Source organism: Peromyscus maniculatus, chromosome 18, assembly GCF_049852395.1.
Source record: "Peromyscus maniculatus bairdii isolate BWxNUB_F1_BW_parent chromosome 18, HU_Pman_BW_mat_3.1, whole genome shotgun sequence".
Classification (NCBI taxonomy): domain Eukaryota; kingdom Metazoa; phylum Chordata; class Mammalia; order Rodentia; family Cricetidae; genus Peromyscus; species Peromyscus maniculatus.
Window position 1 is genome coordinate 35192284 of NC_134869.1, and position 24650 is coordinate 35216933.

The following is a 24650-nucleotide window of genomic DNA, read 5'->3' on the forward strand; positions in this document are numbered from 1 at the left end:
CGGGCTAATATCAACGTGGGATCAGGCTACATTCCTCTCCCTGGTTCTGGGGTTCAATTTCCTGGCCTTTTCAGCCTCTCTAGTTCCTAATTCTTGGCTCCCCTCACCTGCCCTCAAGCAGACTGCTCAGGTCACCAGCTTGCTGTCTCCTGATTCTCTTTTCCAGTTTAAAAAAAAAGTCATCTCTCTGCCTGGTTTTTTTTTACTTGTTTTGCGTTTCTCTTCTACTTTTAAAGAACTGTGATTTTAATGGAATCACAAAGTAGGTCCTTTCCCTACTTTAACGTTAAATGATTGGCAACTTTACTTCATCTGCCCCTTAATTTTGCCTTTGTCATGTGACCTAACATAGTTCCATAGCACCAACAATGCAGAGACAAAGTCCAACTAGACAGCCAATCACATAGCAGCCAGGGAACATGCTCAGTCAAGACTGACTACTCTATCTCAAGTCCAAGGACTGTGATGTAAGCATCCTTGGTTAGAGGAGGTGGGCATCAGTCTGACTAACCACCTTGAAGTTTTGCTTCCTTAAAAAAATGAGGTAAAATCTTCATTTATCACATGAAATTTGGAATGCTGATCCAGTACAGCTGGTTTTCACATTGTCTCTGCTTTCTATTATTTTTTAAAATATTCTATTATTTATAATTATGTGCATGTGTGTAGTCTATGTGTGGGTAGGTGAATGGTAGTGCTAGTACCCATGGAGGCCAGAGGTGATAGATACCCCCTGGAGTCTGAGTTACAGGTAGTTGTGAGCCACCTGACATGGATGTTTGAACCCAGGTCAACTTTCAGAGCAATACATGCTCCTAACCAATGAGACATCTCTCTAGCCTCTCTATGCTTTTAAATTATCAGCTCTTCATTCAATAGCATCATCACTTTGAACTCTCTTGAGTTCATATTCTTTCTTAAGTATATGAAAACTTGTGGTAGGCCAGCTCCCACCTTTTACAGGGTTCTTATGAGAGAGGGATGAGAAATATTAGATAGAAAGAGAGACCTAGTTGACAGAAACACAGGATAGCTTCAGGAAGGCCCGGATCAATACCCAATGGCCTCTTCCATTTATTTATTCAAAAAGGCTTTTTATAACAATGCCAAGGGGTGGGGCAAAAGACCTCCTCCTTGCAAGATCAAAGCACACCGCACAGCTAAGTGCAGACCCTTCCAAACACCTGGTAACCATGCCCGTGATCAAATCATCCCCTTACGCAGTCCAGCAAGCTCAGATTCTCTGACCCTGAGTAATTTCTCACTAGATAGCCTCTGTGGGCCACTATAAAAACTGAAGTATGAGTTCTGGATTGCAAAAGAAAGGTTATTTTCAAACTTGCTTTATGTCTGAGTCTACCAGTTCAACAAACACACACACAACTGCTAACCCCTATTGAATTTTTAATTCACCTAGAAAGTTAATCAGGATCACTGTTTGGTAAAGATACAAGACAGCAGTAACTTCCCAAGGCATGTATTCACAAGGCAAGGACACCCTCCTCTCCTCCATACTTGCTCCATGGCAGACATTACTCATCAACCAGGTGTAACTTTAAAATCCTCCATAGAGCTTGCTAGGTAATCACCGTTAGGTATAGCCAAGGAGAACTGGCGTGCGAACGGAGCCCTGTTTTTCTTTCCACATAGGAACGCTTACAGCAGGAAGAGATTCTCCCAGGGCTCTTTCTAGACTTACTGTTATGCTAAAACAAAGCACTGAGGCATTTTATAAGTATGTTATGCAAGCAGTCCATGATCATGATGGAGAAATTGAGAGGGAAACCAACAAACAAAACCCGTGTATAATTCTACCCTCCAGAAATAAATTTTCTGCCAGATATGTTAACCTTTGTCCTTGTTTCTTTCCCTGTTGTGGTGACAAAGTATTCTGCCAAACGCAACTTACAGGAGAAAGGGTTTATTCAACTCACAGTTTCAGGGTACAGTCCATCATAGCAATGATGTCACAGCCCAAGAGCTTGAGAGAGTTGGTCATGTAGCGTCTGTAATCAGGACCAGAGAGCAATGAATGTATGTGTACACACTAGCCCTTGAGTTCACTTTCTCTACCCTTACACAGTTCAGGACCCTTGCATAGGAATGGTGCTGCCCACAGTGGGTGGTTTTTTTCCACCTCAATTAGCATAATCAACACAAACCCACATAGATACTCTCAGTAATCTCCCCGATAATTCTAGATTTTTCTCAAGTTAGCAATTAACACTAAGTATCCCAATAGTCATTCATTCATTCAACATATTTTTATTGAGCACTTGAGCAAGGCACTCCTCTAGGTTATGAGGGTATGGCATTAATAAAGCAGACCAAAAAAAAAATCTACAGTCACAACAGACTCAGCTATATACAGAAAACATTTTTAAAAGTCAAATATGATATCATACTTTTGTATGTAGTGTGTAATTGCTGTTTTTCTCTATGTCATCATTTTTGGAAGCATAGCTCTAATCTTGTTGGACTCTTGTGGTTTTCTCAACAGGCTTGACTGAACTAAGAGCTAAGATGATCACTATGTGCTACATCATAGACAGCCTAATCGGACTGCTCTATCGTTTGTTGCTGTGTAATCAAAAGAAACCCTTCTCCCCACCCTCCAGTTCCCCAAATAGATAATTTGGTGACCACTATAGACCACAAAAACCTACTTAGGACACTAAAGAGAACACCACTCCTGTTCCAGTAACCTATTACTGTATAATGTGTTCCAACTTAGCAGCTTAAAATTACAGCAGCTTGTGAGAGGGAAGGGTTTGTTCGGCTTACACTTCCACATCACTGTTCATCATGGGAGGAAGTCAGGACAGGAACTCAAACAAGGAGGCAGGAGGTGATGCAGAGGCCATGGAGGGATGCTGCTTACTGGCTTGCTCCCCATGGCTTGCTCAGCCTGTGTTCTTTCTCTCTCTCTCTCTCTCTCTCTCTCTCTCTCTCTCTCTCTCTCTCTCTCTCTCTCTCTCTCGTATGTATGTATGTATGTATGTATGTATGTATGTATGTATGTATATTTTACCTACAAGTGCTCTGTATGTATACCTGCATGTCAGAAGAGGGCATCAGATCCTATTATAGCTGGTTGTAAGCCACCATGCAGTTGCTGGGAATTGAACTCAGGACCTATGGAAGAGCCACCATTGCTCTTAACTTCAGAGCCATCTCTCCAGCCCCCTCAGCCTGCTTTCCTATAGAACACAGAACTGCCAACCCAGGGAGAACCCACCCACAATGCACTGGGCCCTCCCACATCAATGACTAGTTAAGAAAATGCAGGTTTGCCTGCAGCCCGATATTACGGAGGCATTTTCTCAATTGAGGGTCCCTCCTCCAAGATGAATCTGGCTTGTGTGTCAAGCTGACAGACTACCAGCACAACTGACCACTTGACACACCAACACATCACTATTAAGCCACAACTTTTCCTTTCTTACTCATGCCCAAGATTATACGTTAATATTGGCGCTACAAAATAAAACATTTCACCAACTTAAAAAGTCCCAGTCTTTACAAACTCAAAAACTTCAAAATTTAGTCTCTTTTAAAATCCAAAAGTCTCTTTAGAAATTCAAAGTCATTCAATGGTGGGCTCCGTAAAGTAAAAACTAAGTTAAATATTCCCTCATTTCAAGAGGGAAGAAGATGAAATCTGAACAAAGTAAAACCAAACTTTACAATTGCTGTGTAAACAATTCAGAAACTCCTGCTGTGTAAACAATTCAGTGACCAATGTCTAGGACCTACCTACAATGTTCTGGACTCCTCCAAAGGGCTTGGGTCACTTCTCCAGCTCTGTCCTCTGCAGTGCACACCGCTTGTCTTCCAGGCTCCAGCTGGCTCCACTCCACTGCTGCTGCTGTTCTCGGTGGTCACCCCATGGTACTGGCATCTCCAAAATGCTGGGGTCTCTGCTGCAACTGGGCTGCACTTTCACCTACAGCCTCTCCTGGGCTCTCTTCAGGGACCCCAGCCCAGCCACACAGTGTTAAACCTCAGCTGCTCTCCATGACCCCTTGATGCCTTCAAAACCAATACCACCTGGGTGACTCTTGCACATTACCAAGTTCAGCTACCAGTGCAAGGTACAGCCATGGCCACCCCTGGAACACAGCTTCTGTGTGCTCTCAGGAAACACTTCCCAGAAGATTTCACCTCAGTGATGCTGGTCTCTTATTCACCACTAATTTCTCAGCTCCAGCGAACCAGCATCAAGTATCCCAGCAAAGCAAGAGTTTCACTTTAGGGGTCCTGGTATTGTGTTAATCCCAGCTGATTCTTCAGCCCCAGCTAACTAGAACCACTGTTTATTAACTCAAAATAACGAAGGGCCGTGACAGAGACTTTAAGTGACTCTCAAACTTCCCTCTGGAACTTCACAAGCCAGGCCTCCAGGATCTGTGTGTCTCTCAGCATTCTTACCTTCCAAGGCCCCACGGAACAGCTCACTAAGCTTTGAACAATCAACAGCTTTTCTAGCCCAAAGTTCCAAAGTCCTTCCACAATGCTTCCAAACACATGGTCAGGTCTGTCACAGTGATAACCCACTATCCTGGTACCAATTTCTGTCTTAGTTAGGGTTTCTATTGCTCTGCTGCAACACCATGACCAAAGCAACTTGGGGAGGAAAGGGTTTATTTGGCTTACACTACCACATCACTGTTCATTGTAGAAGGAAGTCAGGACAGGAACTCAAGCAGGGCAGGAACCTGGAGACAGGAGCAGAAGCAGAGACCATGAAGGAGTGCTGTTCCTTCCCACCTGCTTAGCTGGCTTTCTTACAGAACTCAGGACCACCAGACCCATGATGGCATCACCCACAATGCACTGGGCCCTCCCACATCAACCACGAGTTAAGACGATGCTCCATAGGTTTGCCTACAGCCCTACCTTAAGGGAGGGGGGTGACATTTTCTTATTTGAGGTTCTCTCCTCCGTAACGATGCCAGCTTGTCTCAAGCTGGCATACAACTAGCCCCACAACTACCAGCTCTCCCTATTCTGGGGTGTACCTAGTCCAGGGGGGCAACCTCTCCTGGGCTTTTCTTTCGTACCCAGTTTGGGTTTTGCTGCTCGAATGCCTGTTGGAGACTTTCTTGTTCGCATCCCCATTGATTGACAGCTCACTAGGAGGAGGTCAGCCAAAGCTGTGATGTGAGATGCCTTACCCACAGCCCTGCATGTGTTCTCACAGCATGGTGGCTGGGTTTGAAGATCCTCTACCTAAAAGCCCAAAGTGCAGGCTACTTCACCTTGATGACTTAACCTACGAGGTCACGCGGGGCTACTTTCAGCATAGTCGCAGGTGTCAGATCCAAGAAGAAGAAAGCTGAATGCCACCTTCTGCCAGCAGGAGTATCTGTCGGCATCACATTGTGCAGGGGAGGGTCCAGTGCAGGTACATCTCCGGGAAAAAGCAATCTCCAAATACCTCGTCCTCCTTCTACCTTAATCTCCACGGTGAAAATCAAGATGGAAAAACTACCAAGCATATTATAAATTTTAGGGGAGAGTTTTATGACTATCAAGCCTCTAAAATAACACATCTCAAAGATCCAGTCTAATAAAGCAAAACCACACCTGTTCTAATTCCCCTCTCTCATACAAAATATCGGTTGATGATAAAACTGCTTGCTCAAGGTTATTCCTTGCAAATTTGCAAAATCTGCCAGAAGAAACAGTGTTGTGGGAGTAACCATTAACTAATGTTGGCAGCCAAAGCTACTAAAGTGATGTTAGCTAATGCTTAAATGTAATGTTAAGAAGGCTGTCAAGCAGGCTTTAGATCTTTGTGGACTGTCTAGGTACTCTGTTAGGATAGATGTACACATCCTATCCACTTAACCTTATCTGCAAGGAGGATGGGGGCGGGGGGAGTAGGAGGAGATTTTAAAAAAGGCCAGCGTTTAGAGGCATTGCTTACTAAGCTCGGGTACACTAGGAATTGACTAACCGCAGCTTCCAGCAACACCATGCATTCAGTAACTGATAAACATCAACCTATGACTATTTGTCCCTGTGCTTGGAAACACATGAACTATGAACCAAAGACTGAGCGGCCCCCAGCTGGAACAGGCCCTCTGAATAGGTGAGATAGTTGATTGGCTTGATCTGTTTGTGAGGCATCTAGGCAGTGGGACCGGGTCCTGTGCTCAGTGCATGAGTTGGCTGTTTGAAACCCGGGGCTTATGCAGGGACGCTTGGCTCAGCCTGGGAGGAGGGGACTGGACCTGCCTGGACTGAATCTACCAGGTTGATCTCAATCCTCGGGGGAGGCTTTGCCCTGGAGGAGGGGGGAATGGGGGTGGGCTGGGGGGAAGGGGAGGGGGGCAGGATGGGGGAGAACAAGGGAATCTGTGGCTGATATGTAGATTGGTATACTGAATGGTATGGTAAAATAAAATAAAAGGGGAAAAAAAATCAACCTATGAAACATGAGCTATCTGTGCATCGCATGCCCGGCTCCGTGGACTTAGCCAATCTCGTCATTTTGAGAGAAAGGACCAAAAGGCGGAACAGATAAGCGGGCGGGCGAGAGAGGCGGTCACAAGCTGGGAGCCCTGCTTTGTCCCCTCTTTGCTTTTCCCCTGGGCTTTGCTTTGGTTTTGGCTGAGCTGCCTAGAGAAGAGGGTTGCTCCACTCGGCATCAAGAGCCCACTCCTCGGGTACTGTAAATCCCACCGGGCTTCCATTGCTGCTTCAGATACTGTAAATGTACAGACCATGTAATAGTAGGTTAAGCACCCTTAAAAAAAAAAAAAAAAGCCGGGCGGTGGTGGCGCACGCCTTTAATCCCAGCACTCGGGAGGCAGAGCCAGGCGGATCTCTGTGAGTTCGAGGCCAGCCTGGGCTACCAAGTGAGCTCCAGGAAAGGCGCAAAGCTACACAGAGAAACCCTGTCTCAAAAAAACCCCCCCAAAAAAAAAAAAAAAAGAAAAAAAAAAAAAAAAAAGACTGTCATGGTTTATATTGGTTGTCAACTTGACAGACTCCAGAATCACCCTGGAGACAGGTCTCTTGGAGTGTCTGGAAGGGATTATGTACATTGGGTTAATTGGGATAAGAAAATCTCCCCTAAATGTGGGCAGCGCCATTCTACAGAGGCTGGGGACCCGAACGCCAGCATCCATTCCTTCATCCTGACCCCTAACACAATGTGACCAGTCGCCTCAAGCTCCCACAGCCGTGACTTTCTTCCCACCATGACAGACTGTATTCTCAAACTGTGTGCCAAAACAAACCTTTCTTCTGTGTTGGGAAAGATCACCGAGTCTTTGGGGTGGGAACGGGACAGCCTTCCATGGTCATGCAGACTTAAGATTCCACCACTGAGATATCATCTGCTCTCCCCCTAGAACTTTTAGGGGTATTTCCTTTGAGAAGAGTCTTCCAGGCACAATGCCATGAACTAATTAGGATTCGTTTAATGACTTACACACAATATTCCAGACATCGCATTAAGTGTCGGGGGTATAGTAGAGAACACAATAAGGTACACACAGTCTCTGACCTCATGAAATGTAACTAATTATTACGGGGACATGTCATTACCGTAGGCGGCCCAAGTATAAGGCAAATGGTGTATAATTTAGACCTCTTTTCACTCCAAGTGGCCCAAATCCTGCTCACCCTGCTCATACTTACATAAACCAAAGGTGGGGGGGTGGGGTCGAGGTTGACTCATTTAGTTTAAAAGCCAAGGGTCAGCCACAGCACAGGCCGGAACAGAGTCTCAATGTCACCACCGAGAGACCCGATTCCTCAGATTTTTTGCCCTGTTACCTTCCTTCAGGTGTTTAGCACCACGGTCACATTCGGAGATCAGCAGAATTTCTCTTTCTCAACTGCTTTGAGTGTGACTCAAAATAAATCACCCACACGCTTCTCAGCCACTCTGAGGCAGTGGACTGCGGCTCTCTGACTGGGTGTTCCTATGTCTTGTGCTTGTCACTGGAGCTGGGTTAGCTGCCCAGGGGAAGCCAGGGCAAATGGGTCAGTCAGTCCCTAGAAGAGGTGTAAATGCCTTATAAGGGGAAAAGGAATGGACATGGGTCACCACAGTTACTGTCCACCTCAGTGTGTCCCCCGAGAAACAGTCTGTGCTCCCTATTCTAGCAAGCGCAGCAGCAACCAAAATTCTACTGAGGTAATTTCTACCCTTCCTGGTTGCCTGCCTCTCAAGGACTATCACAGGGTTTTTGAGCGACCTAGAGACACATTAGCCGTTCACGCTCCTTTTCCCTGTAGCTTTCCCAGGGTTTCTCTGAACATCCTATAATCCAGGCCCGGCCCACATTCCAACCTTCCCTCCCGTCCCAGCTGCCTGCCCCTTATTTACGGTGCCTCAGCTCCCTTTGCGACCATTATTCTCCCAGGCCTAGGACTTTCCTCCCTGGTCTCCAGGCTTTCCTGTTTTTCAGGTTTTTCCTTCGCTGATTTATTTACCCAGGCTCCGTAATGAAGTCCACCAGTTTTCCTAAACAGCAGTCCTTGGAGGAAAGAGCGGCGAGGCCGAAGATGACTATTCCAATCTGTGCCGGTAATAAACACACTCAGAACGTCGGGGCCTCCGCCTCCGCCATCCAATCACGCTCCCACACTCCGTGGTTTCCAACTGTGATAAAAAAAAATCCGGGATCAGATGAAGCTCTGGGCTGGGCAGTGGCAGGTTTTGAATTAGGATGCTGAGGATGGGGCAGGCTAGCCCATTAGCTGGAGAGCTTGCCTAGCATGTGTGGTGCGAGGCCTCATTTGACATTTCACCACCACCCAAGAGGATGGGAAGGGCAAACGGGAATGGAGTCAGTGAGGAAGAAAGGAAGAGATAAAACTGTTTCCGAAGCAGATGTAACATCAGAAAAGGCCCAGCCACTTGGGGAAGCCACGGTCAGGATTCCAAGAGAGGGTGGCAGGGCACAGAAGAAGCCCCTTCGGGGTCACCCCCAAGCAGCGGACTGCAGAAGAGCCGGTGTTGGTCCACGAAACAGTCATCCGGCCAGAGCGGTCTTTGGAGGACGGAGGGAAAGTCTTTCCCTTTTGAACCCTGCCTGGGCTGTTAGGCTACAGCAACCCGAATTAAGTGCAGGCTCTGTGTGGTCTCTCGGCGGAACCTGCTAAGCGTCTTTCCGTGAAATGCTGAAGTCAGAGAAGGAGTCCTTGCCAGGAGCGTTTGGCTGTCGTAACCACGGTGAATGCACGTTTCTAATCCTCGGCTCTTCGACTCTGGAAGAGAATGTGGATGCGGAGAAAGATCAAAGTCAACTCGTTGACTTGTGTAAGAGTTCAGGCCGGTGCCCTAGCAACATGGCTTACAGCCTCATCTCCCTATCCATTTTTGGTGTGACTCATCTCTTCTTTGTTCCCTGTTTCTTCTTTTCTGCCTTCTTTTGGACTACGTGAATTTTTTTTACGATTCCCTCTACTCCCTCCGGCGGCCTATTAGCTAAGACTCTTTGTGTTGCTTGGCGTTGGTGATAGCCTTGGGGTTTATCCTCAACTTACTACAGTCTTCCTTAAATGACAATGTATCACTTCGTAAGCACAAAAGCCTAACAGACCTTTTCTTCTCCCACCTCCAGGATTTTCTGAAGTCCTTGTCACCCATCTCCTTTGTATTTACATTTTGCATTATATAATAAACTTTCTATACAATACATTGTACACATTTTCAGAGACTTCTTGTTAAACTGCCCAGATACCTTTGAAATCATTTATTTTTAATGATCTTTTTACAGTTATCTGCCCTTTTTTTCTTTAAACGAGGCTCTTCACTCCTTTTCTAGGCACAGATTTCTTCTTAGGATCATTTTCCTCTGGTGAAAAGGAACTATTTTATCATTGCTTGTATTTCAATTCTGCTGTGATGAATTACTTCAGCATTCGTGTGAAGAAATATTAATTCACTTTCAGTTTTCAGGGCATTTTTGCTGGGTTTTGAAATCCAAGTTGACACTTTTTTCCCCTTTGGTAAAGATATTGCTCCATTATGAGCTCTCTTATGTCCGTTCTGGTTTGTTTTGCTTTCAAGACAGGGTTTCTCTGTGTAGACCTGGCTGTCCTGGAACTCACTCTGTAGACCAGGCTGGCCTCAAACTCAGGAATCTGCCTGCCTCTGCCTCCTGAGTGCTGGGTTAAAGGCATGTGCCCCCACTGCCCAGGAGGTTGTTTTGTTAATCAGTTTGTTTCTATGTGTGTGTGAGTGTTTTGCCTGCACACATGTATATGCACCTTGTGTGTAAGAAGAGGGCATCAGATCCCCCCTGGAACTGGAGTTACTGATGGTTGTGAGCCAGGCTGTGAGTGCTGGGAACTGAACCGGGGTCCTCTTCAAGAGCAACAAGTGTTCTTCACCACTGAGCCATTGCCCAGCCCCTCCTCAACTGCTTTTAATAACTCATCATCGCTAATAATTTTATTTGTTGTTGTCCTTTTGTGTTTTTGTTGTTGTTGTTGTTGTTCTTAGAGTTCAACGATTTAGTTTTCATGCGTTTTGGGAATTTTCTTGTAGTCGTTTATTAATGCTCTTCCTGACCCTCTTTTCTAGAGGCCTTCTGTACACCCATCAGGTCATTTAAAACTGTTCCACAGATCACTAAGGCTCCACTCGTCTTTCCTGTCCTTTTTCCGTGTGTTTCGTTTGGATATTTTCCGCTGCTGTGATTTTATTTCATCTTTCACCCTGTGGGACTGAGCAGATTATACTTCATCTCAGGCGTTTCATTTGGATAATCATGTATTTGCCATGTTGACACGCTTAATCCTTTCTCTAACTTCTCTGTCATGAGAACAAGTGGAAAATGGCTATCACTATTAACAACACCCTTGGTGCTGATTTCTCTTACTTGTCAACCCATTTCTATTTATTCACTTTTACCTTGTTATTTATTTACTTATTTACTTATTTTGTTTTCCAAGACAGGGTTTCTCTGTGTGGTTTTGGTGCCTGTCCTGGATCTCCCTCTGTAGACCAGGTTGGCCTCGAACTCACAGAGATCCACCTGGCTCTGCCTCCAGAGTGCTGGGATTAAAGACGTGCACCACTGCCGCCTGTTATTTTTATGGGCTCTATTTTCCAAGTGAATTTTTATTTGATCCCGATCACTGTGTCTCCCCTCTCAATATTCTTGAGCCTCATCTGCCTCAGATGTGGACATGGCATTTGGAAATGATTTGCTGTAGCAGTAACGCCCGCACTACCACCACCGGTTCACCATTTCCGAGCAAGGGGCTGAGGGTCAAAAATAAGAGACAAGAACAGCAGGTCATTCGTCTCAGCAGAATGCCTAATGCCCGTTTATTGAAGGAGGGAGGAGGCCTTAAATACAGGCTTATAGTACAATGGAAGAGCAGAAGTTCACTAAAGATGTTTTACATATTTGCATACTAGCTGTTTACACCAAATGCAGAATATACAAAGAACCTCCTGTGAGCATTTAGGAGGAAGGAAACTGGCAGGGAATCAGCATAGGGAGGACATCTGGTCAAGGTCAGAAAGCAAGGCAACAGCTACCCAAAACGGGGGTGGGGGGGGGAGTGGGGGGGGCAACAATTTGCTACTTTCAAGACCGGCTCATTTAAGCTTAATTGGGGTTAGCAAAGCCTTTGAGGGTTAATTTTGTTCCATTTCTGTGGTGGTTTGAAAGAAAATGGCCCCCAAAGGGAGTGGCACTATTAGGATGTGTGGCCTTGTTGGAGTAGGTGGGGTCTTGTTGGAGGAAATGCGTCACTGTGGGGGAGGGTCTTAGGGGGTCACATATATACTCAAGCTACATCCAGTGACCCAGGCCACTTCCTGTTGCCTTTGGATCAAGATGCAGAACTCTCAGCTCCTTCTCCAGCACCATGTCTGCCTGCATGCTGCCATGCTTCCCACCATGATGATAATGGACTAAAGCTCTGAACTGTTAAGTGAGCCACCCCAATGAATGTTTTCCTTTGTAAGAGTGGGCGAAGTCTAAAACCGGTAGAAGCTCGTGAATAGACACTTCGGCCCCTCTGCCCCTTGGGTAGAGTAACTCTCCCCCTGTGTCCATTATCACTTCCTGGTTTCCTAGGGGATTAAACTCATAGTTACAGAGGAAATGCTCCTGGGTGGCTTTACCGGCCACCCTCTCATATGTTCACTTTCTGACAATGTTACCTTCCCACCCCTTGCAAACAGTTTCAAAGCCTTTTCCCCATCCAGGCTCCTACTCCTATTATGACAAGCCTCATACTCTACACTGCAGGCTTCTGGGAATGTCTTGACTCTCTTAAATAAACTATACAATGCTCTAAGAACAGAACACTGCTGTGGATGATTGATTGATAAATAAAGTGCTGATTGGCCAGTAGCCAGGCAGGAAGTATAGGGACAAGGAGAGAGGAGGATTCTGGGAAGTGGAAGGCTGAGGCAGAGAGACGCTGCCAGCCGCCACCATGAAGAGAGATGTAAAGTACCGGTAAGCCACGAGCCACGTGGCAACTTATAGACTAATAGATATGGGTTAATTTAAGATATAACAACTAGATAGCAAGAAGCCTGAGCCATTAGGCCAAACAGTTTAAATAATATAAGCATCTGTGTGTTTATTTTATAAGTGGGCTGCGGGACTGTGGGAGCTTGGTGGGACCTGGAGAGAAAACTCTCCAGCCACAGAACACTTCTTTAACTGTTCCATCTCAGAGCTAACAATGACTCTTATACAACAAGCACTTGGAAAAGACTAGATTTGGTGTGAGCAAGATGGCTGAGGGGGTAAAGGCACTTGCTAGGCAAGCTGGGAGACTCAAGTTCGAGCCCAGAACCCATTAATAGAGACTACTGACATCACAGAGTTGACCTCTGACTGCCACATGTGATGACTCCCACCCTGAATACGCATATACACATTAATGATGATAATAGGAATAAACAAAATTTTAAAAGAGAAAACGCCTAGATTTAATCAAATTGAGAATTTTTAAAAGAAAAACAGCTTTCACCTCTAACACCCAAATAAATACGTTCTCTACATTTCAAATCAAATCATTGAAGTGAAGTTCTATGAATTATAATTATGTATAAGGTCAGAAAATTCATAAGTTATTCTCCTTACATTGAGGCTTTAAGTTGAAATAACAATATGCCAAACTAGTTGGAAGGATAAATCAAGATCTGCTTAGGGAAACAGAGGGACCAAGACTGAATTGCATCTCGAATCCTCAGCATGGTATTGAGGCCACCCTTTCCAACTCTGTCTTCCACTGTGTTTCACCATTGCTGTGAACCGGAGTGTGCAATCTTCATATAAATAATAGGCCGTTCAAATTTACCCTCATTGGTTTAAAACCAGCACACAATACCACAGACTTTTACTTCGCGAGATGAGTTGCCACTCATTTTAATACGAGCAACGAGAGAAACGACCTAAGTGAAAATTCCACATCTTAAACATCTCTCCCCCTCCAATGCTACTATATTGTCTCAGAATCACCACTGGGAAAACTCACCCAATACATAGAACTTTGAAAACATGATGGGAGATGGAATAATGTCTTGAATGCCGTTTGCCCGTTTTCAAAGTCTAATCCTGTGGCTTATGTCTTCAAGACAGTTGTCTGTGAGACTCAAAAAAGCAGGGCATTACCTGTATGTTATATAGAATCATAGATGGATGATAGGTATTAATCCTTTATGAAATTATACAAGTAATATTTTAATTTTTTTTAGATTTACCTATGTGCATGAGAAGTTTGCCTGCAGGTATGAATGTGCACCATGTGCGTGCCTGGTATCCATGGAGATTAGAGAGTATTGGATCCCCTGGAACTTGAGTTGCAGATGTTTGTGAGCAGCCGTGTGGGTGCTGGGAACTGAACCTGTGTCCTCTGCAAAGCAGCCAGTACTCTTAACCCCTGAACCATCTCTCCAGCCCCAAACAAGTAATATTTTTGGTTTAAAAAAAAAAAAAAACAGCCAAAAGGAAAGTTAAAACACGCAGAGCTTTCTGATTCAGAGCAAAGTTTTACTCAAATTTTAATTCATACTTAAAAAAAAAAGTCAGACTTTTTGTTCTTCTTAGATTGCAGTTTTGCAAGCGGAATATGGAGCCTTCGACATGATGGCAAGTAGACTGTCATGGTCTACACCCCAGCCCCGCATACCCTTACACATAATCACGGGTCGCACAACAATGTCTATTTCTTCCATTCAGTGATGGTCCACATATACAATGATGGTTGACTAAGATGACACCACCCAGTGACATTATAGCTGTCTTCCTTCGCCCTTTACCATATGTGTGCAATGAAACTGTCCAACTATTCATTTCCCAGAATATAGCCTACTCATTAAATAAAACATGACCTATATATCAAAATAAGCTATGTTATGCATGTGTCTCCCCCCCCCCCCGCCTCTTTTTTTTTTTTTTTTTTTTTTTGGTATACTGTGGGAGCCCACGAAGGCTTCCTGGTGAGATCTGAGCTTGCTTTACACAGCAGGGCTGCATTAGGGGTTGGCTGGACCATGTGCAATGTCACCAGGTGTCTGGGATGGTCTGCACTTAGCTGTGCTGGGGGGAGGTCTTTTGCTCCACCTCTTGGCATTCCTTTAAAAAACCTTTAGTAGAGACAGAAGGGGGTGGTGGGTTTGGACCCAGGCCCTCTTGAGGCTGTCGTATGTTCTCTCTAGATAGATAGATAGATAGATAGATAGATAGATAGATAGATAGATAGATGTCTATCTACAAATTTCTCATTTCTCACTGCTCAAGAGTACCCTGGGAGAATAAGAGGGAGCTGGTCTCCTTTAATATATATATATATATATATATATATATATATATATATATATATATACCATTTTATACACACACACACACACACACACACACACACACACACCATTGCAACACATAGACATTACACACAGGTTTTCTTAATGTCCATTCACTCTTTAAACACAACTTCTATATGCCGAAGACTACACGGAAAGGTAAACAAAGTTCCACATGTAACCTAGTCTCATCGAGGCCTGTCTATCGTAAGTGGTGGTCACGCTCAGGGACAGCAGGGTGCCAGTAGCTAAGGTAAAGGCCTATTGTCTGGATCTGGCATAACAGATGGAGAGGCGGGCGTGCCTAGCAGTATCACCCTGGGACTGGACACTGATAACTTGCTTGGTCTCCCTGTGTACCCTGACTGGCCTGGAACTTGCTGTGTAGACCAGACTGACCTTGAACTCACCCAGATCTGCATGCTTCTCCTTTCCGGTGCTGGGATTAAGGGTGTGCGCCACCCCGCCTGGCCCATCATTTGCTTTCTTGTTCACAGTAATTCCACGATCTACAACCGAGAACCTTGTTGGATGCATGTGAGCACATGCCCTTGTCCAAAATCACATGACTGTAATATTATATAATCAGTACTGCTAGTTGAACTGCAGAGTTTTAAAACTAAGCAGGACCTTAGCAGTAAACTCTACTTAAATTAATCTCAAAAAATAACTTACCCAAGCTCCCATAAATGGAGGCAGAGGCAAAAACCACAGATGGTCTCCTTGTTCTGATCCTCCATAAAGAATTTATAGCTTTCGTATGCCCAAAAAGGAGATGGGACAAATGGCCACCTGGCTGTGCTCCGGGTTACATGTTGGCATTTTTTTGTGTTAGTATAATGTGTTCGTCTGTTGTCTTGCTGGCTTTAGTCAGGGGTAGACAGAATGTGATACCTTTATAATGAGTTGACTTCCTCTTTCCATCCACCTCATCCTCCGCCTCCTCAGCAGAGGCCTCATTTCCACAGCTGCCTCCCTGTCTGAAGCTTACCTAGATTGCTGCAGGGTAACAGTGCTTTTTTTAGTCTGCATTGCCATAGGGCATCGTATAGAGGCCTCTCTGTCGGGTGGAAATGTCTATGCTGCGTTTTGCAGAGGGTATCTTCCCAAGAAGCGAGAGCTCTGTAAGTTCTTCAAGTTAAGGAGAACTTAACCTTTGGTTTTTTTTGTTTTTTGTTGTTTTTGTTGTTGTTGTTGTTTTTAAAGTTCTTCTAGTAGGGCATCAGAGAGCCACTGTTGAAAGGATTTAATAGTGGAAAGAATGTGATATTAGATCCAGACTGGATTTAAATCCCCATTCTACCACTTGCTCCCTTTGTGAGCTTGGAGAAGTTATTCAATAGCTCACCTCTCCCATGTGAAATAATAACAAACTTGCAAGACTGTTTGGAAGGACCAGGAAAAATATCCCTGCAATGTTTGACAGGCCAAAAAAAGTTTAGCGAAGGATTGCTGTAATTTTATTGAAATGTTGTTGGCTTGAAGAGCAGCCGAGGAGGTGGATTTTGGTCCTTTCTCATTTATGATTTCACAGCTGAAGTAGGTCACAAGAGGGTTCCAGTATAGCCCGATACCTTCTCTCAGAGGCCTTGAGACCCATTTGCTATGTGTTGAACATTGTGAGGAGGCTTCCAGTGATGCAGGAAGTTCTAAGAAGAGATGCTGTCTTGCAGGCTTTGCTCTTATAATTCATACTATTTTCTTGGGAGTGTGTTAGATATTGGACAAGTAGGTTCCTGATTTTTCAATGGGCTCAGGTGAGGACCTCTTCTCTTTCTTTCGTCAGCTTTCTCTCGCCCCTCCATCTTCTGCAAAAGAGTCCTTCGCCTTGGATCCCCAGTGTCCAGGCCTGTGAGAAATTCATCTCTGTTTTGTTTTCTATTTATAAGTGACCAGGCCTCAGGCGTCCTGCTACAAAAGCGCAGAACAGACAAGGCCAACTCCCTCCTTAGGAATCGGTGGTGTCGGTCTCCCTACAGAGCTGTGTAAATGCAGTACGGATGTGAAGTCAGCAAATGAAGTAAGAACATAAGGGCAAGGAAATAAAAAAACCTGAGTCTTCCGACATAAAACATGAAGAACTGGGAATGGGAATGACATCGTCCTGCATCAGTGGTTCTCAAACTGTGGGTCATGACCCCTTTGGCATCAGACAACCTTTTTACAGGGATCACATATCAGGCATCCTGCGTGTCGGATATTTATATTATGATTCGTAAAAGTAGCAGCATCACAGTTATGAAGTAGCAATGAAATAATTTTATGGTTGCGGGGAAGGGTCACCACAACCTGAGGAATTGTAGTAAAGGGTCACAGCATTAGGAAGGCTGAGAACCACTGTCCTACACTCTTTGGAACACTGTGGCCCAATAACTTTGAAAGTAAAGCCTAAGCCTATAGGGTTTTTTAAGTGCATAATTATATGATTTATAGGAGATTTTTGGTTTCTTTTTAACATTAATTTCCCCCCTGTAGCTCAACACTTCTCTTATGATGCGAGAGCTATGGAGATATGACAGATTTTATTCTCTTTTACGAGAAAAGGTTCATTTTACAAATGACTCTTAGTCCCATGTGTGAGGATTACACAAAAATCCTTGCAGGCACGTCAGACACAATAAAGTACCTGTTAATTACACAATTCATCATCGTTTCTAAAATCGAGTCACCTTTCCCTGCCTCGGCCCCCACAGAAACACACCCCCACAAGCACACGCACATGGCTCTAAGTGGACATTTTTATGAGATTTTCTCTGGAGCTTTGTTTCAGTGGCCAAGACATATGGAAATCCCATTACCTACATTAAAATGAAACATACACCTATAAGTTCATTTTAAAATCTCAAATTGCAGTGATTTTTTTTCCTAATATTTTCCTGAATGGGGAAAAATTACTTTGTGTGTGTGTGTGTGTGTGTGTGTGTGTGTGTGTGTGTGTGTGTGATAAGCCCTACTGCACATTGTAAAAAAATTTTTCTTAAACTTTTGTAGACAAATGCAGATGTTTTTATTTAATCTCAGCATGAACAACAAAAAAAAATGTGATATAAAGGAAAAATAAAGAGATTTTATTTTTCCTCAGAATGTCTGGTTATTTGGGGCTGGAGAGATGACTGAGTGGTTAAAAGCACTGGCTGCTCTTCTAGAGGACCTGGGTTTGATTTCTGGACCCCATGCAGTGGCTCACAACTATGAGAATCTGTGTAACTCTCAGTTCCGAGGATCCAATGCCCTCTTCTGGTCTCTGCAGGCACCAGGCATGCGCGGGGTGCACAGCCAGGCAAGCGGCCCAAAGTCTGTTGGAGCCCATTTAGGCTTTACCCAGGAGGTCTGCATAAAGAGGGTGATTGGACCACAGGCCTGAGTGCAGGTGTCTGAGACGGTCTGCGCTTGGCTGTGCTGCGGGGGAGGTCTTTTGCTCCACCCCTAGGTATTCCTTTAAAAACCCTAGGGCAGAGACAGGACCCGATGGATAAGGATCCAGGCCCTCTCAAGGCTATCCTGTATTTTCTACCTTTTTCTCCCCTCTCCATCCTTCTAACTAATATGCCCTACCACTTCTGCTTAAGAATATTCTGGGGAAATGTGGGGGTGGGGGATCACACACACACACACACACACACACACACACACAAACCCATAAAATAAGTAATATAAAAACAATTAAAATATTCCTGATGTTTCTAGTAACAAGTAAGATAATAATTACTTACCATATTGTCTAATGTACTCTGTCCCTCACAGCATAAATCTTTAAGGGGAAGGTTTGTGTTTCCCAGTGGTTGGAATTTATTCCCATGTCTCATTATACCGGTACTTAAAGATGGATGTTAACATTTGTGCAAAACTTCAGAAAATTATGTCAATATACTTGTGTATTTTTCAGTGTTGCTGAAGAGTGAGGGAGTCTTGTGGAGGGAGGCCTGAAAAACCTCAGCTGGCTGGGTTGCTAGGACCTCTTTGATGGCCACGGGAGGCTCGGGGTCTCTCCCAAGGCTGTTGAAGTGTGAGCCAGGGCTGAAATCATTTCATTTGACAGGACCAGAGGGTCATGCAAGCTCAGTCTTGTTTTTGTTGGCCAAGGGCTTCAACTTCTCTGCGCCTGTTGGCCCAGGGCCTCTGTTCCTCACTCTGTGAACCCTCCTTAGGCTGAACGAGTGTCTTCCAAACATGGCCGCTAATCCCCGCACTGGTAAATGTAAGGAGGGTGGTCAGTTGCTAAGCGAGACAAGCATCATTAAGTGGTACCATTAAGCCCTAACTCCTGCATTAATGTACCTTTTAGTATCCTCTCCTCTTCTTTTCAACTAAAACGTACAAGGTTTGAGGACACTTTTATTTTATTTTTATTTTTTAGAATATAAGATAGCATTTTTTTGCAACCTGAAAGAGAAAGATGCCCTAGAAACAGAATTGAAAAGCAAGGGGACAGGATTAAAGAATGCAAAATAAACCAGACATGGTGGTAGACACTTGTAGTCCCAGTATTTGTAAGACTGAGGCAGGAAGACACTTTCCGCCCAGGAACTTGCCACCATCCTGTATACTGTAACAAGAGATGGCTCAAAACCAACCCCAACCAGACAATAAGAAACACCAAACAAAGGAGAAATCTGTGAAGTGGGAAAGCCACACATGCTCCCAAGACCGGGGATGGTAAATACAAACTCTAGAGAAAACGTAGACAGACATTTTGAGACACAGCGGATGAAGGCGGAGGTGATGTCGCCTGGCGACTCTGAATGTCAATGAAGAAGCTGATGCTGTGAACTGAAAACAATAGAGAAAAGTAAGACCGCATTCGAGGGGTTGTGATAACAGAGATGAAACGAATCACCTTCTCTCACGGGTAGAGCTGAACTCAACTATGACGAAAAATGCATAGGGAGCCCTCGTCTAAAAGAAGGCAAAAATAACATGGTAACGGAAGGCAATTAGTACCCACTGATGAGACCGGGTTAGAAAAAGAAGCATGTATGAGGCAGCAGGCGTCTGTGGAAGATTTAAAAACCCAGAACCATGACAAGTACCTAGAATGAGATTCTCCGATCTCAGCATTTAAGCATAGGAAACTTGTTTCCTTTGTCAGAAAATGCCTCAGAGAGCATCACCATTGGGCATGAACATGTTAAAAATCACTGCCATTGCCACTAAACCTTGGCTACACAAGAGAGCGGCTGTATTTTTGTTTGTTTTTGCTTTGTTTTGTTTTCTGTGATGTGCTGTCCGTCAGCAAAATGAGAACCTCTCCCTCATAGGTTAGTATGCACTAAAACATTCCTCTCCATCTAGCCTAGCTGTCTTCTAGGGAAAAAAATGCTTGGCCTTAAAATAAAGAGGCCTTGGGCTTCTGTTCACAGCCATCTGACTGAAAGTTTTGAGGGAAGGTGGCAAGAAATGAAAACAAGGGAACTATGTGAAAAATCTCAGCTTCAAGCACGAGGTTATGAAGAAACGCAACCTCTGTGTGAGTTGCCTCAGGATGCTGGCCTTGACACAGAATTTTGACTGAAAATTGGTTCCAGATAACAAAGAATCTGTTACAAAGGTACCATGTGTTTTGAGTGGGAAAATGAAACCTCCTTCTAGATATATATTTTTTAAAACTCTCCATTTTGCCTTCAAGGTTGAAAGGATCAGACAGACCAGGACTATGCAGCAGTAAATAGGACTCATTCTTGCCCACAAGGGCACATTTTTCCAAGCCCTTCTCAAGGCCCACAGATTTTTTTTTTTCTACTGAAGTCTCTTGTTTTAGAGAACACTTCATACATTTCTACTACAAAACCTTTAAGGAGGCATCGTGGCTGGTTAGCTAAAGGCATCATCTGTTTCTTTCTCAACAGAAGCAAAAACGGATTTTATGATATCCATTCCTAACATAACAATCATTCAGCGAGTATTTACCATGGGCCACGTGCTGTGCTTGGCATTTTCCATATACCACGCGATTTGTTCACCTACCAGGTGCGCAGTATTATTTTACAGATAATGGTGCTTTGAATAAGAATCGTCTCCATTGATGGTTTTCACGGTGCTCTTGCCGTGAAAAGTCACCACACTCGACAGAATCCACTAACAAGAGTTTTATCAAGACAAAGGGATAGATGTGATCAGGCCTGTGGAAAGACGAGAGAGGAGAGAAAGAGAAAGAGAGAGAGAGAGAGAGAAGGGGATCATGGCGCCATCTTATAAAGGCCAGGTCTCACCTGAGCACACAGGCTCGTACAGAGATCACGCAGTCACATACAGTACAGTGACCTCATAACCATGGGGCGTGGGTCACTAGGCGGAGTCATCTAAGTGTCCCGCCAGGCATGCATGACCATGGGGCGCGATTGGAATTCCTATCATCCATAGGCTCATAGATTTGAATGCTGAGTCATCAGCAAGCGGCACTATTTGAGAAGGATTAGGAGGTGTGGCCTTGTTGGAGGAAGTGTGTCACTGGGGGGTGGGGTTTTATGTTTCAAAGGCCCAAGCCAGGCCCTGTGCCTCTTTCTCAGTGCTTCCAGATCAGGATGTAGCACTCAACTATTTCCCCAGCCCCTTTGCTCCCTGTCGTGACGATAATGGACTATAAACCTCTGAAACTGTAAGCCAGCCCCCATTTAAGAGTTGCCGTGATCATGGAGTCTCTTCACAGCAATAGAACTGTGACTGGGGGGGGGAGGCAAAACAGCTAAACCTGCCATGACAGGTTTAGAGGCCCAGACACAGCTTCTGGCAGGCAACACCTGGACCCAGGAAGACCCATAAGCTGACCCCACCCAGCGGGGCCTGCATCTAAGAGGAAATATCTGATATTCCAAACATTCCCTATACCCCTAGACAATTGTCAGCCAATCAGGGTCCTGAACCATGGAAATCCCCTCACCCCAACCTCTGCTATGACAAAATCTCCACCCTGCCTGGCTCTGAGCTCTCTGTTCTCACTGCTGTGTCAGGTAGAAAGTCCAAGCTCCGAGCTTGAAAATAAAGGTTCTTTGCTTTTTTTTGTTTTTGTTCTTTGCTGTTTTGTTTTGTTTTTTGTTTTTTCAAGACAGGGTTTCTCTGTGTAGCTTTGTGCCTTTCCTGGATCTTGCATGGTAGACCAGGCTGGCCTCGAACTCATAGAGATCCACCTGCCTCTGCCTCCTGAGTGCTGGGATTAGAGGCGTGTGCCACCACCGCCCGGCTTAGGTTCTTTGCTTTTACAAAAGAGATCCAGTCTCAGTGCTGGTCTTTTGGGGGTCCTTGCAATCTGGGTATAACATGACTAAAAGAACAGATAGGTTAAATACTTATTTCAAGCTCACAGAGTTACCAGGTGACAGTCAGCTTCCCTTACTGCAAATACCTAAGATAAATCAATTCACACAAGAAACGTTTTTCTTATGTAGCTTGGTGGTACAGCACACACTTAGATCATGCAAGGCCCTGGATGGGACGCCCAGCATCTCAAAACAAAGGAGCAAAGGTTTGTTTTGGTTTATAGTTTGGGAGCTATGGTGAAAGAACCCAGCACATCATAGCCGAGAGCACGTGGGAAGGGAAGCTCCGTGCTCTCGGGGTATCTTGGGAAGCAAACGCGGAGGAAGAGAACAGGATCTGCAATCCCTTTCGAGGGCACACTCCTAATGACCCTAGATCTTCATCAGGCCTTGGAGCATTGTTTCTTATTCTGTAAGTTGTGACCCCTTTGGGGGTGGAACGACCCTTTCACAGTGGTCCCCTATCAGTTATCCTACATATCAGATAGTTACATTACCATTCATCACAGCAGCAAAATTACAGTTGTGAAAGGGCAATGAAATAATTTTATGGTTTGGGGGTCACCACAACATGAGGAACTGGATTAAAGGGGTGCAACATTAGGAAGGTTGAGAACCACTGCCTGAGAGGGCTATTTCAGAACCCAGGCAGCACACTGCAGAGCTGAACGTTGAAACCCCGTCTTCCACACGAAAGCCACACTTTTTCTTACCCCACTTCTATCCTTAAAAGTTGAAACGAGTTTATTCACGTTCACAACCGAAATTCAAGTTTAAAAAATCTGAGGTGCCTATTTAAAAAGTCAAAGCAGACCTGGCCACCAGGTTCTCCCAGCACCCCTCGGCCCCTACCTGTTGCAGGGTATGCCTGGCATATCCCATCCACTGTCCTGAACTCTCCAGCCCTGAGGCTGGGCTGCCCTTTCCTGAATTCCGTATATAATTCAGATATTTTGGCTACCACCCCTTTTATACCTTTGACCTCCTGGCTGCTGTACCTTGTCCTCCCCTTCTCCTCACATGGTCCAGTTAAGTTTGGTCATGTCCACTCAGGACTCTTCCAGATGTCCCTGCCTCTGGCTACAGTCTCCCACATATCTATAATAAACTTTCTCCTCCACCGTACCTAGGAGCAGTCACGTCCTCTCCTTTCCTTTTATTTATTTATTTTTTTCAGCCATCCAATAGTTTGACAGGTCAGGTCCTGAGGCCCCATCCACAAGGAGACTCTAGATGACCTCGGGAGTAGCCGGAAAAGGACAATCGTTTGCTGAAAAACAAGTATTCACATAACGCGACAACCCAGCTTCCTTCAGTGAAAACAAAAACCACCAGCTACTCAGGTAAGAACAGTAAAACTGAGGGGGTAAAGGAAGCAGACTGGAACCCTGAGCGTAAGACTTGCCGTTTTTTTTTTTTTTTAGAAAAGCTCACAGCAGGCACCCACACTTTCAAACTCCTGCTGCGATCTCGGGGAGATGCCAGTCATTACGTGCTGCATTTTTGTACAGTGCTTGGTGGACAGAGAATCTGGCTGCAATTATGGGTTTATTCTGGATTGGGCCCAGCATACAGCATAAAACAGTACCATAAACCAAGTCTGCACTTTGTCACACAGACATACACCCCAGAAGGGCGTTTCTCAACCCTGCTCTCCCCGAAACAGGGCCTTTGGCAATGTAAAGCGGGACATTTTTGTAGTGTAGCAACGTGAGGGTACTGGCATCTACTGGCATCTAGCAGGTAAAGGCATCCTACATCGCCCCCTTCACCCCCACCTAAGAATCAACGGAGCCTGTTAATGGCCTGATGTCGCGCCTGAAGAGAAGGGGTGATTGATTTGTGACAGGAGGGAGTGGTTTTGGCCGCTGCCTCTTGGGGGTCACCAATCTTCAAATACTAATTCTTAGGCCAACCCACTGCTGATGGCAGAGAAATGGATCACCAGAAGTCCTGGAATGCAAGCCAGATAGAGGCGACATTATTTCCTTTTTTGTCTAAAACAATACGTCATCCTCAAGACCAGGTTTTTGGGTCCTTTCTGCTGTCATCGCCGGCGGCGGCCTCCTTGGGTTTTTCTGACAATGGCAAACCGAAACCCGAAGCCCTTTGGCGCCAGGATTTCTGTGCGTGGGTTGTGGGTTTCTTCCCCCTTTTTCAGCCATGAGCGGTGGGGGGGAAAGCAAAACACTTGGGGAATGAGGTGTTTTCATAACGTCATCTGTTTAGTCTAGATGAGGAATGTTGTTGCTCTTTCACGACAGGAAAGCTGTGGATTCCAGAAGCTGCAACTCCGACCGACGGGAGACTAGCCTGCCCCGGGGCGTCCTGCACCCCGGAGTCCATCCTGTGGCCTTTGCCTCGCCGAGGGTGGCGGGAACCCCGTGGGGCGACACCCGATCTCGGTGGCTCCGGGCCGGTTCCGAGTGCTCAGGCAGCTCCGGACGCGGAGAGTAGGGACGACTGGGGATGGGGAAGTGATTGGGAGGTGGTGGGGGAAGCCGCCGGTGCGCGGGAAGCCGCAGGAAGAGGCGGGATTCCGGTCTTTTGTCTCTCGGCCAGAGCTCGGTACCCGCAGCAGGAGCCTAGCT